The sequence below is a fragment of the Hoplias malabaricus genome, chromosome 1 (assembly GCF_029633855.1).
Source record: "Hoplias malabaricus isolate fHopMal1 chromosome 1, fHopMal1.hap1, whole genome shotgun sequence".
Lineage (NCBI taxonomy): Eukaryota > Metazoa > Chordata > Actinopteri > Characiformes > Erythrinidae > Hoplias > Hoplias malabaricus.
The window spans coordinates 4,174,796-4,189,265 of NC_089800.1; positions in this window are offsets into that span (position 1 = coordinate 4,174,796).

Below are 14,470 nucleotides of genomic sequence, written 5' to 3' on the forward strand. Positions count from 1 at the left end.
TAGTGCTCAACTCTATTGCACAGCTTTAGTGCTCAACTCTAGTGTACAGCTTTAGTGCTCAACTCTATTGCACAGCTTTAGTGCTCAACTCTAGTGTACAGCTTTAGTGCTCAACTCTAGTGCACAGCTTTAGTGCTTAACTCTAGTGCACAGCTTTAGTGCTCAACTCTGGTGTACAGCTTTAGTGCTCAACTCTTGTGCACAGCTTTATTGCTCAACTCTAGTGTACAGCTTTAGTGCTCAACTCTAGTGCACAGCTTTAGTGCTCAACTCTAGTGTACAGCTTTAGTGCTCAACTCTACTGCACAGCTTTAGTGCTCAACTCTAGTGCCCAGCTCTAGTGTACAGCGTTAGTGCTCAACTCTAGTGCACAGCTTTAGTGCTCAACTCTCGTGTACAGCTTTATTGCTCAACTCTAGTGCACAGCTTTATTGCTCAACTCTAGTGCACAGCTTTAGTGCTCAACTCTAGTGCACAGCTTGAGCGCTCAACTCTAGTGCACAGCTTTAGCGCTCAGCTCTAGTGAACAGCTTTAGTGCTCAACTCTAGTGTACAGCATTAGTGCTCAACTCTATTGCACAGCTTTAGTGCTCAACTCTAGTGTACAGCTTTAGTGCTCAACTATAGTGTACAGCTTTAGTGCTCAACTCTACTGCACAGCTTTAGTGCTCAACTCTACTGCACAGCTTTAGTGCTCAACTCTAGTGCACAGCTTTAGTGTTCAACTCTATTGCACAGCTTTAGTGCTCAACTCTAGTGCACAGCTTTAGTGCTTAACTCTAGTGCACAGCTTTAGCGCTCAACTCTAGTCTACAACATTAGTGGTCAACTCTAGTGTACAACTTTAGTGCTCAACTCTAGTGCACAGCTTGAGCGCTCAACTCTAGTGCACAGCTTTAGCACTCAGCTCTAGTGAACAGCTTTAGCGCTCAACTCTAGTGTACAGCTTTAGTGCTCAACTCTATTGCACAGCTTTAGTGCTCAACTCTAGTGTACAGCTTTAGTGCTCAACTCTATTGCACAGCTTTAGTGCTCAACTCTAGTGTACAGCTTTAGTGCTCAACTCTAGTGCACAGCTTTAGTGCTTAACTCTAGTGCACAGCTTTAGTGCTCAACTCTGGTGTACAGCTTTAGTGCTCAACTCTGGTGCACAGCTTTATTGCTCAACTCTAGTGTACAGCTTTAGTGCTCAACTCTAGTGCACAGCTTTAGTGCTCAACTCTAGTGTACAGCTTTAGTGCTCAACTCTACTGCACAGCTTTAGTGCTCAACTCTAGTGCCCAGCTCTAGTGTACAGCGTTAGTGCTCAACTCTAGTGCACAGCTTTAGTGCTCAACTCTAGTGTACAGCTTTATTGCTCAACTCTAGTGCACAGCTTTATTGCTCAACTCTAGTGCACAGCTTTAGTGCTCAACTCTAGTGCACAGCTTGAGCGCTCAACTCTAGTGCACAGCTTTAGCGCTCAGCTCTAGTGAACAGCTTTAGTGCTCAACTCTAGTGTACAGCTTTAGTGCTCAACTCTATTGCACAGCTTTAGTGCTCAACTCTAGTGTACAGCTTTAGTGCTCAACTCTATTGCACAGCTTTAGTGCTCAACTCTAGTGTACAGCTTTAGTGCTCAACTCTATTGCACAGCTTTAGTGCTCAACTCTATTGCACAGCTTTAGTGCTCAACTCTAGTGCACAGCTTTAGTGCTCAACTCTAGTGTACAGCTTTAGCGCTCAACTCTACTGCACAGCTTTAGTGCTCAACTCTAGTGTACAGCTTTAGTGCTCAGCTCTAGTGCAAAGTGTTATTGCTCAACTCTATTGCACAGCTTTAGTGCTCAACTCTAGTGTACAGCTTTAGTGCTCAACTCTATTGCACAGCTTTAGTGCCTAACTCTAGTGCACAGCTTTAGCGCTCAACTCTAGTGTACAGCATTAGTGGTCAACTCTAGTGTACAACTTTAGTGCTCAACTCTAGTGCACAGCTTGAGCGCTCAACTCTAGTGCACAGCTTTAGCGCTCAGCTCTAGTGAACAGCTTTAGTGCTCAACTCTAGTGTACAGCTTTAGTGCTCAACTCTATTGCACAGCTTTAGTGCTCAACTGTAGTGTACAGCTTTAGTGCTCACCTCTATTGCACAGCTTTAGTGCTCAACTCTAGTGTACAGCTTTAGTGCTCAACTCTATTGCACAGCTTTAGTGCTCAACTCTAGTGCACAGCTTTAGTGCTCAACTCTAGTGTACAGCTTTAGCGCTCAACTCTACTGCACAGCTTTAGTGCTCAACTCTAGTGTACAGCTTTAGTGCTCAGCTCTAGTGCAAAGTGTTATTGCTCAACTCTATTGCACAGCTTTATTGCTCAACTCTAGTGCACAGCTTTAGTGCTCAACTCTAGTGCACAGCGTTAGTGTTCAACTCTATTGCACAGCTTTAGTGCTCAACTCTAGTGTACAGCTTTAGTGGTCAACTCTAGTGCACAGCTTTAGTGCTTAACTCTAGTGCACAGCTTTAGCGCTCAACTCTAGTGTACAGCATTAGTGGTCAACTCTAGTGTACAACTTTAGTGCTCAACTCTAGTGCACAGCTTTAGCGCTCAACTGTAGTGCACAGCTTTAGCGCTCAGCTCTAGTGAACAGCTTTAGTGCTCAACTCTAGTGTACAGCTTTAGTGGTCAACTGTAGTGCACAGCTTTAGTGCTCAACTCTAGTGCCCAGCTCTAGTGTACAGTGTTAGTGCTCAACTCTAGTGCACAGCTTTAGTGCTCAACTCTAGTGTACAGCTTCATTGCTCAACTCTAGTGCACAGCTTTATTGCTCAACTCTAGTGCACAGCTTTAGTGCTCAACTCTAGTGCACAGCTTTAGTGCTCAACTCTAGTGCACAGCTTTAGTGCTCAACTCTAGTGCTCAACTCTAGTGCACAGCTTTAGTGCTCAACTCTAGTGTACAGCTCTATTGCTCAACTCTAGTGCACAGCTTTAGTGCTCAACTCTAGTGCACAGCTTTAGCGCTCAACTCTACTGCACAGCTTTAGTGCTCAACTCTAGTGTACAGCTTTAGTGCTCAGCTCTAGTGCACAGCTTTAGTGCCTAACTCTAGTGCACAGCTTTAGCGCTCAACTCTAGTGTACAGCATTAGTGGTCAACTCTAGTGTACAACTTTAGTGCTCAACTCTAGTGCACAGCTTGAGCGCTCAACTCTAGTGCACAGCTTTAGCGCTCAGCTCTAGTGAACAGCTTTAGTGCTCAACCCTAGTGTACAGCTTTAGTGCTCAACTCTATTGCACAGCTTTAGTGCTCAACTGTAGTGTACAGCTTTAGTGCTCACCTCTATTGCACAGCTTTAGTGCTCAACTCTAGTGTACAGCTTTAGTGCTCAACTCTATTGCACAGCTTTAGTGCTCAACTCTATTGCACAGCTTTAGTGCTCAACTCTAGTGCACAGCTTTAGTGCTCAACTCTAGTGTACAGCTTTAGCGCTCAACTCTACTGCACAGCTTTAGTGCTCAACTCTAGTGTACAGCTTTAGTGCTCAGCTCTAGTGCAAAGTGTTATTGCTCAACTCTATTGCACAGCTTTAGTGCTCAACTCTAGTGCACAGCTTTAGTGCTCAACTCTAGTGCACAGCGTTAGTGTTCAACTCTATTGCACAGCTTTAGTGCTCAACTCTAGTGTACAGTTTTAGTGGTCAACTCTAGTGCACAGCTTTAGTGCTTAACTCTAGTGCACAGCTTTAGCGCTCAACTCTAGTGTACAGCATTAGTGGTCAACTCTAGTGTACAACTTTAGTGCTCAACTGTAGTGCACAGCTTTAGCGCTCAACTGTAGTGCACAGCTTTAGCGCTCAGCTCTAGTGAACAGCTTTAGTGCTCAACTCTAGTGTACAGCTTTAGTGGTCAACTGTAGTGCACAGCTTTAGTGCTCAACTCTAGTGCCCAGCTCTAGTGTACAGCGTTAGTGCTCAACTCTAGTGCACAGCTTTAGTGCTCAACTCTAGTGTACAGCTTTAGTGCTCAACTCTAGTGCACAGCTTTATTGCTCAACTCTAGTGCACAGCTTTAGTGCTCAACTCTAGTGCACAGCTTTAGTGCTCAACTCTAGTGCACAGCTTTAGTGCTCAACTCTAGTGCTCAACTCTAGTGCACAGCTTTAGTGCTCAACTCTAGTGTACAGCTTTATTGCTCAACTCTAGTGCACAGCTTTAGTGCTCAACTCTAGTGCACAGCTTTAGTGCTCAACTCTAGTGCACAGCTTTAGTGTTCAACTCTAGTGCACAGCTTTAGTCCTCAACTCTAGTGTACAGCTTTAGTGGTCAAATCTAGTGCACAGCTTTAGTCCTCAACTCTAGTGCACAGCTTTAGCGCTCAACTCTAATGTACAGCTTTAGTGGTCAACTCTAGTGTACAGCTTTAGTGGTCAACTCTAGTGTACAGCTTTAGTGATCAACTCTAGTGCACAGTTTTAATGCTCAACTCTTGTGCACACCTTTAGTGCTCAACTCTAGTGCACAGCTTTAGTGCTCAACTCTAGTGCACAGCTTTAGTGGTCAACCTAATTGCACTACTCTAGTGCACAGTGCTAGAGCAAATTTTAGCACTCAGGTTTTTTGGTCATACTTAGTGCACAGCTTTAGTGCACTAACACAGTCCTAAACAGTAAGTAGCTCTGTGACTTTTCTGCCAGGAGTCTTTTTTTCCTTTTCTTTTTTTCACAGGGATTGTACAGCTGCAGTCACACTGTGACAACGTCAACAAAGAAAAAAAACATCGGATTTTCATTAGCAGCTGTTGGGGCTGGAGACGTGGCCCAGGTCCTGTGGGAGTTTTGGCTCCACTCTGAGAAAAGAGAGCGTTTTCTGTCTCAATCTTTTTGGGTAAAAGTGTCACTGAGTGAATTAACATGGAAACCTTCCTGTTGGGTCTCTACCACTCAGTCATGGATCTGTAGTGGCTTTCAGGGCTTTTCCATTTTCTTTCTTTCTCTCCTTCTTTTCTTCTCATGAATCTTTAGTGAAATTAAACATGTTCAGTTTGTTGAGTGACATGAGAGCGGTCATTCTTTAGCACGGTTCTCTTTTGCACAAAAATAATGTGGAAAATCCCAATTAACAACAAGGTTTTGCAACTGTAACTGATTATGAAATAATGTGAAACATAATGCAGTTCATTGAAATCATCTGCACAAAACTGTCAAAAACATGATGAGATTAATCACAATTAACTGCCCAAATCATGATGTGATTGTGATAAACTGCCTGAAACAATGTGATTAATCGTGATTAACTGCCCAGAAATGATGCAAATGATCACTTTACCAGCACAGAAACGGTAAGATTAATCACGATTAACTGCCAAAAAAATGATGATTAATCATTATCAACTATAAAAAAAATAAAAAATAAAGCACAAGATCAACCACAACATAACAATAATGTGATTATCCCAGATAATTCATTCACTCATTGTCTAAAACGACTTATGCAGTTCAGGGTCGCGGTGGGTCTGGAGCCTACCCAGAATCACTGGGTGCATGGCGAGAACACACACTTACACATTCACTCACATCTACAGACACATTTGAGTCACCAATCCACCTACCAACGTGTGTTTTGAACTATGGGAGGAAACCAGAGCAACTGGAGGAAACCCACGCAGACACGGGGAGAACACACCACACTCCTCACAGACAGTCACCTGGAGGAAACCCACGCACACACAGAGAGAACACACCACACTCCTCACAGACAGTCACCTGGAGGAAACCCACGCAGACACAGGGAGAACACACCACACTCCTCACAGACAGTCACCCGGAGCGGGACTCGAACCCACAACTGTGTGACTGCGACACTGCACCGTCTTGTGTCATGCTGGGTGATGGAGGAGAGGGTGGGTTGCCCTGCTCACCCAGAGAAGAGTGAGGACAGTTGTGCTCTCCGAGACTCCGGGCCTCGGCTGAAGTGCCACTGTGGATCGAACCGACAATCTCCCGGTGATAGGAACAACACTTAGACCACTGCGCCACTCGAGAGCCCCCCGCACTCAATCAATAAACACAGCCACAGCACAGATGGGGAAGGTAATCAGATTGATGAAGATAATTATGTTCCTTGTACTTCGAAGAGTCTCCGGCTCCTTGAAAAAGCTCCGTTAAAACTTTTAGACCGGATCGATTCAGTACGCCGTCTCCGCTGACCTTTTATTTCTGAGGACCTCTTAGATTCTGGGGATTTTCTGCATGAAGATGATTTTGGAGAACTGATAACATCTCTCTCTCTCTCTCTCTCTCTCTCTCTCTCTCACTCACTCTCTGTATTTAGAGTGAAATCCTGCTTCGTGCTGGGATCAATAACTTCCCTGTTTTCCCACAACCGCTGCTCTTTACAAGCTGTTAAAGCAGATAAAACAGTGTGAGGTGTGTGTGTGTGTGTGTGTGTGTTTGAGAGAGAGAGAGAGAGACAGAGGGTGTCAAGAAAAAGTAAAAGGAAAGAGCAGGAAAGACGGGGTGTTAGAGAGAGAGAGAGAGAGAGAGAGAGAGAGAGAGAGAGAGACAGAGGGTGTCAAGAAAAAGTAAAAGGAAAGAGCAGGAAAGACGGGGTAATAGAGAGAGAGAGAGAGAGAGAGAGAGAGAGAGAGAGAGAGAGAGATTTGAAAGGGAAAAAAGATACATACAGAGAGAGAGGGAATAAAAGGAAAAAATAAAAGGAAAGAGGGACGTGACAGAGCGTGTTAAGAGAGAGAAAGAGTGAAGGATAGACAGAGATAAAGAGATACAGGGCATTAATAGAGAAAGAGAGAATGAGGGAGTGAGAGAGGGAGAGAAAGACAAAGACGTGGTGTTACAAGAGAGAATGTGTGTGTGAGAGAGAGTGAGAGAGAGAGAGAGAGAGAGAGAGAGAGAGAGAGAGAGAGAGAGAGAGAGAGATAGAAAGCACTAGAAAGAACACATTATTTTTTACAGTGTGTGTGTGTGTGTTTGATTGCTGCTGTCTGACAGGCCTGTGCTGCATTAGCTCTGTGATCGCTGCAGATAAAGTGGAGGTGGCTCGGGAGATTCACAGCAAACAGAATCTCCATCCATCAAAAATATAACGTGTTCATAATAAAATCTGCAGGTCGGGGGCTCAAGGGTGGGCTTCTGCAGACCACTACAGCTCCATTCATCTCCATCATCCACAGGTGACTCATTAATGTCCTACACTACCTTTAAATCCAGAGGAATCCAATCCCAATTTTAATATATTCATATTTTAATGTATATTTTATACAATGCCAACAGGTTCTCTATGGTAGACTTAAGAACAGATGTTTCCAGTAACGTGGCCCCAAGATAGACAATATTACCAAAAGTATTCACTCACTCATCCAGATAATTGAATTCATGTGTTCCACTCACTTCCACGACCACAGATGTATAAATCCAAGCACCTAGTCATGCAGACTGCCTCGACAAATATTCGTGAAAATGAATTCCAGCATGGCACCGTGCAACATGTCCAGTTGTGAAACGTCCTCACTACTAAATATTCCACAGTCAACTGCCGGTGGTGTTTTAACAAAACGGAACAACTGGGAACCACAGCAACTCAGCCACAAAGTGGTAGGCCACATAAAAAATGACGTTGTCAGCAGAGGCACATAATGGGCAGATATCGCCAGAGTCATTCACTACAGACCTCCGAACTTCATGTGGCCTTCAGATTAGTGAGTATGGAGCTTCATGGAATGGGTGTCCATGGCTGAGAAACTGCATCCAAGCTCAATGCAGAATGACGGATGCAGTGGTGTGAAGCAAGCTGCCACTGGAGCCTAGAGCAGTGGAGATGTGTTATCTGGAGTGATGAGTCACGCTTTTCTGTCTAGCGATCTGATGGACGAGTCTTGGTTTGGCGGTTGCCATGAAAACGGGACTTGTGTGACTGCATTGTGCCAAGCGTAAAAAGGGGGTTATGGTCTTTCATGCTCCCAACTTTGTAGGAACAGTCTGTGGACGGCCCCTTCCTGTTCCAACATGACTATGCACCAGTGCACAAAGCAAGGTCCATAAAGACATGCGTGAGTAAGTTTGTTGTGGAAGCCCTGACCTCAAGAGACCACCTTTGGGTTGAATTAGAGCGGAGACGGCGAGCCAGGCCTTCTTTCTAACATCAGTGTCTGACCTCACTCATGTGCCTCTGGAAGAATGGTCCAAAATTCCCATAAACAAACTCCTAAAGCTTGTGGAAAGGCTTCCCTCAAGAGTGAGTGGGATTAGAAGGGGGTATTTCTGATAAAGTGGTGGAGTATTATAGGCTGTAAAAACTGAGCCGGATAATCAGCCTTATGTTGATTTCTGTTCTAATATTGCATTTATTGACCACTGGACTGCACACAGGAAACTGTAGGTTTGGTGTTTGAAGAAAGGTAATGGCCGGCATTTAAGGGAAAAATACGGCTTGTTTGGGAAAAATACATCCCCTTCTCAGGGAAAGAGGAGTCTGAAAGTGCTCAGTATTCTCTAATAGCAGCCACTTCAGAAAAACAGGCTGAACAAGTCTTCTGAATCACCTCCTCAGGCTTATTTTTATACCTTCGGGGGCACAGAAGTATAGAAAAACAAACTCCCAGCTGCTTATTGTGCCAGTGTTTGTGTGTGTGTGTGTGTGTGGGGGGGGGGGGGGGGGGGCTATTTTTACCTACAGAAAAAGCATCAAAACATTCAACAATGAACATTCATTCATTGTCTGTAAGCACTTATCCAGTTCAGGGCCGTGGTGGGTCTGGAGACTACCCGGAATCACTCTGGCACAAGGCAGTAACACACCATCGTGGGGTGCGCCAATCCACCTACCACAGTTATTTAATTTCAAGGTAAGAATGCTACCTAGTGTTGCTTTAACATTTCCTATAAAGCACAACACAAGACAAAGGATCAAAAGGTCTTTGTAGCTTGTTTGAAAAGAAGCAGTGGGTTGGCTTTGTGCGCGTTGAAGGAGGCACTCTCCAGAGGGAGGGGGCACTGTGTGACATCAGGGGAGACTCGGCATGAATGGAGATGAGAAATTATGGGGAAAATTCCGGCAAAAAAAATTGGAAACATTTAATAATTGTGATAAATTCATAAAAACAAATTATTTTTAATAGTGGATTGGTCAGCCACACACACACACACACACACACACACACACACACACAGAGCGACAGACAGCATCCAGGGAGCATTAACATCTGTTTCAAATAATGCAGGTGTAAACAGCCTCTTACGGATGGCTGTGGCATCATTTGGGATCACACTGATTATATTAATACATGTGTTACATTAATAATTATGAATATAATAACTTATTGTACAGAAAAATTATACTGAATTATTATTTGATTTGTGCTCTTTGTGTGTGTGTGTGTAGTGTGTGTGTGTGTAGTGTGTGTGTGTAGTGAGTGTGTGTGTAGTGTGTGTGTGTTAGTTGCAGGAATGTGTATTCTGTGTGATATTGTGTGTGGATTGTGCACAGTGTGTGTGTGTGTGTATTGTTTGTGTGTGTGTGTGTGTAGTGTGTGTGTGTAGTGAGTGTGTAGTGTGTGTGTGTAGTGAGTGTGTGTGTAGTGTGTGTGTTAGTTGCAGGAATGTGTATTCTGTGTGATATTGTGTGTGGATTGTGCACAGTGTGTGTGTGTGTGTAGTGTGTGTAGTGTGTGTGATGTAGTACTCAGTTAGATGCGAGTGGCAGGCAGGATATTCCATTAGACAGGTGGAATTACTGGAGTGGGCCGTTGTGATGGAATTATGTCATTTAATTTGTTTATGAAAATGCATTTATGCTTTATGTGCCATTGTGTGTGTGTGCGTGTTTGTAAGCATTCTGACCTTGTGTTGAAAGTGACTGAGTTGGGTGACGTAAAAAGGGGGTAACGGAGCAGAGTGGGTCCAGCTGCCTGGTACATTTGTGGGTGTTTGTGTGTGTGTGTGTGTGTGTGTGTGTGTGTAATGCGGTAGCTGCCTGCTGTGGGTTCTGTTTGCATATCCCATTACAGGAACACAAGCTTTTATATAAATAAAAAAAGCCATCTATGCTAGCTCTCCAACTCTTTTCCCTCTCCTTTCTCTCTCTCTCTCTCTCTCTCTCTCTCTCTCTCTCTCTCTCTCTCTCTCTCTCTCTCTCTCTCTCTCTCTCTCTCTCTCTCTCTCTCTCTCTCTCTCTCTCTCTCTCTCTCTCTCTCTCTCTCTCTCTCTCTCTCTCTCTCTCTCTCTCTCTCTCTCTCTCACACACACACACACACACACACACACACACACACACACACACAACACACACACACACACACACATGGCCATCAGCCTGTTGATCAGATAGCCGCCATAACTAATGAAAAGCGTCACGGAAGTGACAGAAAGATTAATGAAGTTTCCCGGGCCTCTCCTGCGTGTGGGGAGCAGCCGGGCTCCTCTGGGGGACGCTAGGCGCTAAGCGCTAGTCGTGGTGACAAATAATGCGCTATCTGAGCGCCGACACCCCCGAGTCAAGGTTAAAAAACACATTTAGCAGCGCGAGAGCTCGCCGAGGACGAGAGAGAGAGCGTGTGCGACCTGCAGTTGTAGCATAAGGTTAGCTATTTTTCATGACGCTATATAGCTGTAGGCTAACTAGCATCGCTCACAACTGCTTAAATACTCTCCATAATAGAAAAAAAAAAAACCAATGCCATGAGAATGGGACGCTAGAATGCCTCTGAGATTGACACGTTCAGTGCCAGCTGTTGGCAAGTCGGGTATAAATCTATCTGGGTTTAAAAGGGGTGTGTGTTGACAGTTTGTGGGCGGGATCAGGGCTGTTCTCTGTGAATGCTATGGCTGCTGTCCCTTGGTTTGGTGATCGACCCCCTGGAAAACCCCAGCTGGGGAGCTTTTAGCTTGCTCTGATGGCTGCCATCAAATCCTCACTGTGATGTATGTGGTGCCAATAAAATGGGAAACTGTTTACTCTGAGGTCGCGATGCGATGCTCAATGCCACCTGTTGGCAAGGTAGGTGTAAGACCTTTCAGGACTGAAGCTGTGGTCCCTGTTCTCTGGAGTGATGGAGCTCAGCCCGTTACCTTTGAATGCCATGAAATTGGTGTAAAGGCATGTTAGAAGAGGCAAAAAAAAAGACGACAGGCTGTGGTTCCGAGAAACAACTAGAAAGGCCTCAGTGACGGAGCTGTGCCGAGCGCAGGGTGTAGCGGTGGGGCTGGAGGAGGGAGTGTCTGGGAAACAGGGACGAGGGAATTTGGGATTAATTGAAAACATCTGGCCACAGCTGTGAGGAGTCTGCTGTCTCTAAGCTGCGGGCGATCGAGGTGAGGAATCACAGTCCTTCGAGAGAACGAGGATCTCTCTCCCCTTCGCTGTAACTGGAGGAGGGTGTTATTATTATCTGAGTGAACTGTGCTCTCTCTCAGTCGTCCTCTCTGTCATTCTCTCTCTCTCTCTCTCTCTCTCTCTCTCTCTCTCCCCTTCTTCCCAACCACTGTCTTTCCTCCTTTTGGCCTACATGGGTTTCTTTCTCTCTCCACTCCATCCCTTTCTCTCTTTCTCGATCTACCTCTCCTGCTGTTCATCCTCTTCTCACTCTCCAACTCTATCATTTCTCTATTCCTTTCTTCCCGCTTTCTTTCTACCTTTCCACTGGATTATCTTTTCATTCCCTCTTCATCTCTCTCTCTTTTCACTTTATTATATTTTTATTTCTCTTTCTCACTCCCTTTCTACTCCTTCCTCGCTTTCCTTTCTCCCGTTCCCAACTCTTTTTCTATATTTTCTCTCTCTCTTTCACTTTCTCTCTCGATCGCTGTAAGTAACTGTGTGTGTGTGTGTGTGTGTGTGTGTGTGTGTGTCCAGTGAGATTTTTCTGCAGCTAAGCCTCTCATTTGTAGTCGATAGGAGCCGGTGGCTTTGCAGCGGTCAATTCTCACTGACCTTCAGACACATTCCGGCCGGACACTCGAGGAAGATCTGACAGAGACAGAGAAGTCAAAAAGAGTTGAGACAGGCACCGGGGTGGAGGAGGGGCAGGGGGTGATCACAGAGATGTGTCCTCCTTCTCTAATGACAGCCGCCTGTTTGTGAAGACTCTGTGTGTGTGTGTGTGTGTGTGTGTGTTAGAGAGAGAGAGAGAGTTAGAGGGTAAGAGACGGTTGGTGTTGAGAGTGTAGAGTTAGGGTTGTAGTATTCTAATTAAGTTTCCACCAAATGAATGGAAATCTATGTAGTGTCCCCTGAAACCATGGAGACAAGACTGTGTGTGTGTGTGTGTGTGTGCAGAACAAATGAGTGAAGGAGAGGCAGCGGTTCCACTCGCACTGATATCGCCACGGCGACAAGAGCACATTCTGTAAGGAGTCCTATTACATCTGGAGAGAGAGAGAGAGAGAGAGAGAGAGAGAGAGAGAGAGAGAGAGAATCCTTTTGGACAAGATGGATGCACTCTGCAAGTGAGGGGCCAACACACACACACACACACACACACAGAACGTGTACAGCAGAGGGCTGAGACAGACAACACAGATACAGTCAGAACAGAACGAGAGAGACAGAGACAGAGAGAGAGAGAGAGAGAGAGAGAGAGAGAGAGAGAGAGAGAGAGAAAGACTGATTGAGACGGAGGGAGGCGCAGAGCGATAGTGAAGTACATAGAGAAAGAGAAACGTCTTCCAGAGAGAGAGAGAGAGAGAGAGAGAGAGAGAAAGAGAGAGAGAGAGAGAGAGAGAGAGAGAGAGAGAGAGAGAGAGAGATGAGTGTGGGTGACATACAGGTAGATAGAGTCGAAGAGAAGGAGAGTTAAGTAGAGAGAGAGAGAGAGACAGAGATGCAGAGAAATCAAGACAAAGATATGTAAGTGAATAGAGAGAGAGAGAGAGAGAGAGAGAGAGAGAAAGAGAGAGAAAGAGAGAGAGAGAGAATTAAGAACTTTATTTAGCCATCAGTTGACCTTACACCATTCAACACAAGTTCAAATTAATAAACTGCTAAATAAAGATTCTTATTCTCTTTATACACCAATAATATTCCAAAAATAGATAAATAAATAAATAAATAAAAAATAACAATTCTTTAAGAGTTAAGACATTATCAGCAATTGTCCCTAAAGAACATCCACATTCACAGTGAAACCTTCCCCTTCATCCCTCGGTCAATCCTCACAACAACCCTGCCATTTACACACCAATCAAATCCTCATCACCAGCTCCGAGCGATCCCCTACAGAACACAGCACATCCCCCCAACCCCACATCGCCGTAAAGTCCTCCATATGACCCACCAATCTAAAATACTCATACTCTACTCTGATCCTCCCTGCCATCAGGCCTTTCAGCATCCGCTCAGGATCTACACTGCCCCCTATAGCCTTGTTCTTCCTTGTTTTCCAGATTGCTAACTTCGCTGTCCCAATGACATAGTTCAAAAGGCAGAGTTTTCTTCGTGCCCTCGCTCGGTACTTCACACCTGCGATAAAAACTCTTTCAGAGAACTCCTCTTGAAAAGCATTAAAACACTGCCTTAGAAACAGAAACAGATCAACCAGCCTGTTACAGCGTAAAAACAGGTGCTCGATAGATTCCCCCTCACCACAAAATCTACACTGTCCCACTACAGACTGGTTAAGGTGTGCCACATGTCTGTCTGTAGCTATTGCCCCATGAATAATCCTCCACTGCAGATCAGCTGAGCGCTTCTCTATAGGGGGTTTATACAGAGACCTCCACCTGTCCCTCAGGGGGAAGTCTGGTCCAAACAACTCCAGCCACCTCGACAGTCTCTGCCGCTTCAGAACCGACTGATGTGTCGCCCTGATACAGGTGTAATATAAAACCTTTCTCGGGATTGCTCCAAACTGTCCCAGTCCAGTGAGTTGTAGTAGGGAACCTGACAGGACTCCCGCCTCCTCCGGTTCTTCCCGAATGACCATTTCCACCGTTACTTCAGGGGCAGAGCGTGCTCCCGTCCTTAGGTCCTGCGCCCCACCTCTCCTTAACAACTCTTTATAGCCCTCGGGAAGAGCAGACTCCACCTCCTCCCTCAGACGAGAGGCCACCCTGGACGAGTGTAGCCCAGTCACCTCTGTGAGTTCTGCATCCTTCTTCCACCCCGTGACGTTCAAGAGGTGCCTCAGCTTAGTGCACCCCTTCCAGACTAAGCTCGCTCGCACACTTGCTGAAGACAGCAGTCCAGTCTGTAACAGTGGGTTATACAACAGAGGTTCCTCCCAGACCCACTCTCCTATGTTGCTGACCTCTCTGGATACTTTTAGGACATTGTTCCAGACTCGGAGAAGAGATCTGTAAAAAGGAGTTAGAGCAGACAGACTGACCTCGGCCAGTCTAATCCAGAACAGCTGAACGTCGTAACCCAGGTCTCCTGCCCGGTGTAGGATTTTATCAGCTACCCGAGTCCATGGCAGATCACGCTGGTAGAGCAGTCTCTTTATTGATTGCAGTCGAAAAGCCTTCACTCGGCTCTGAATGTCCACCAG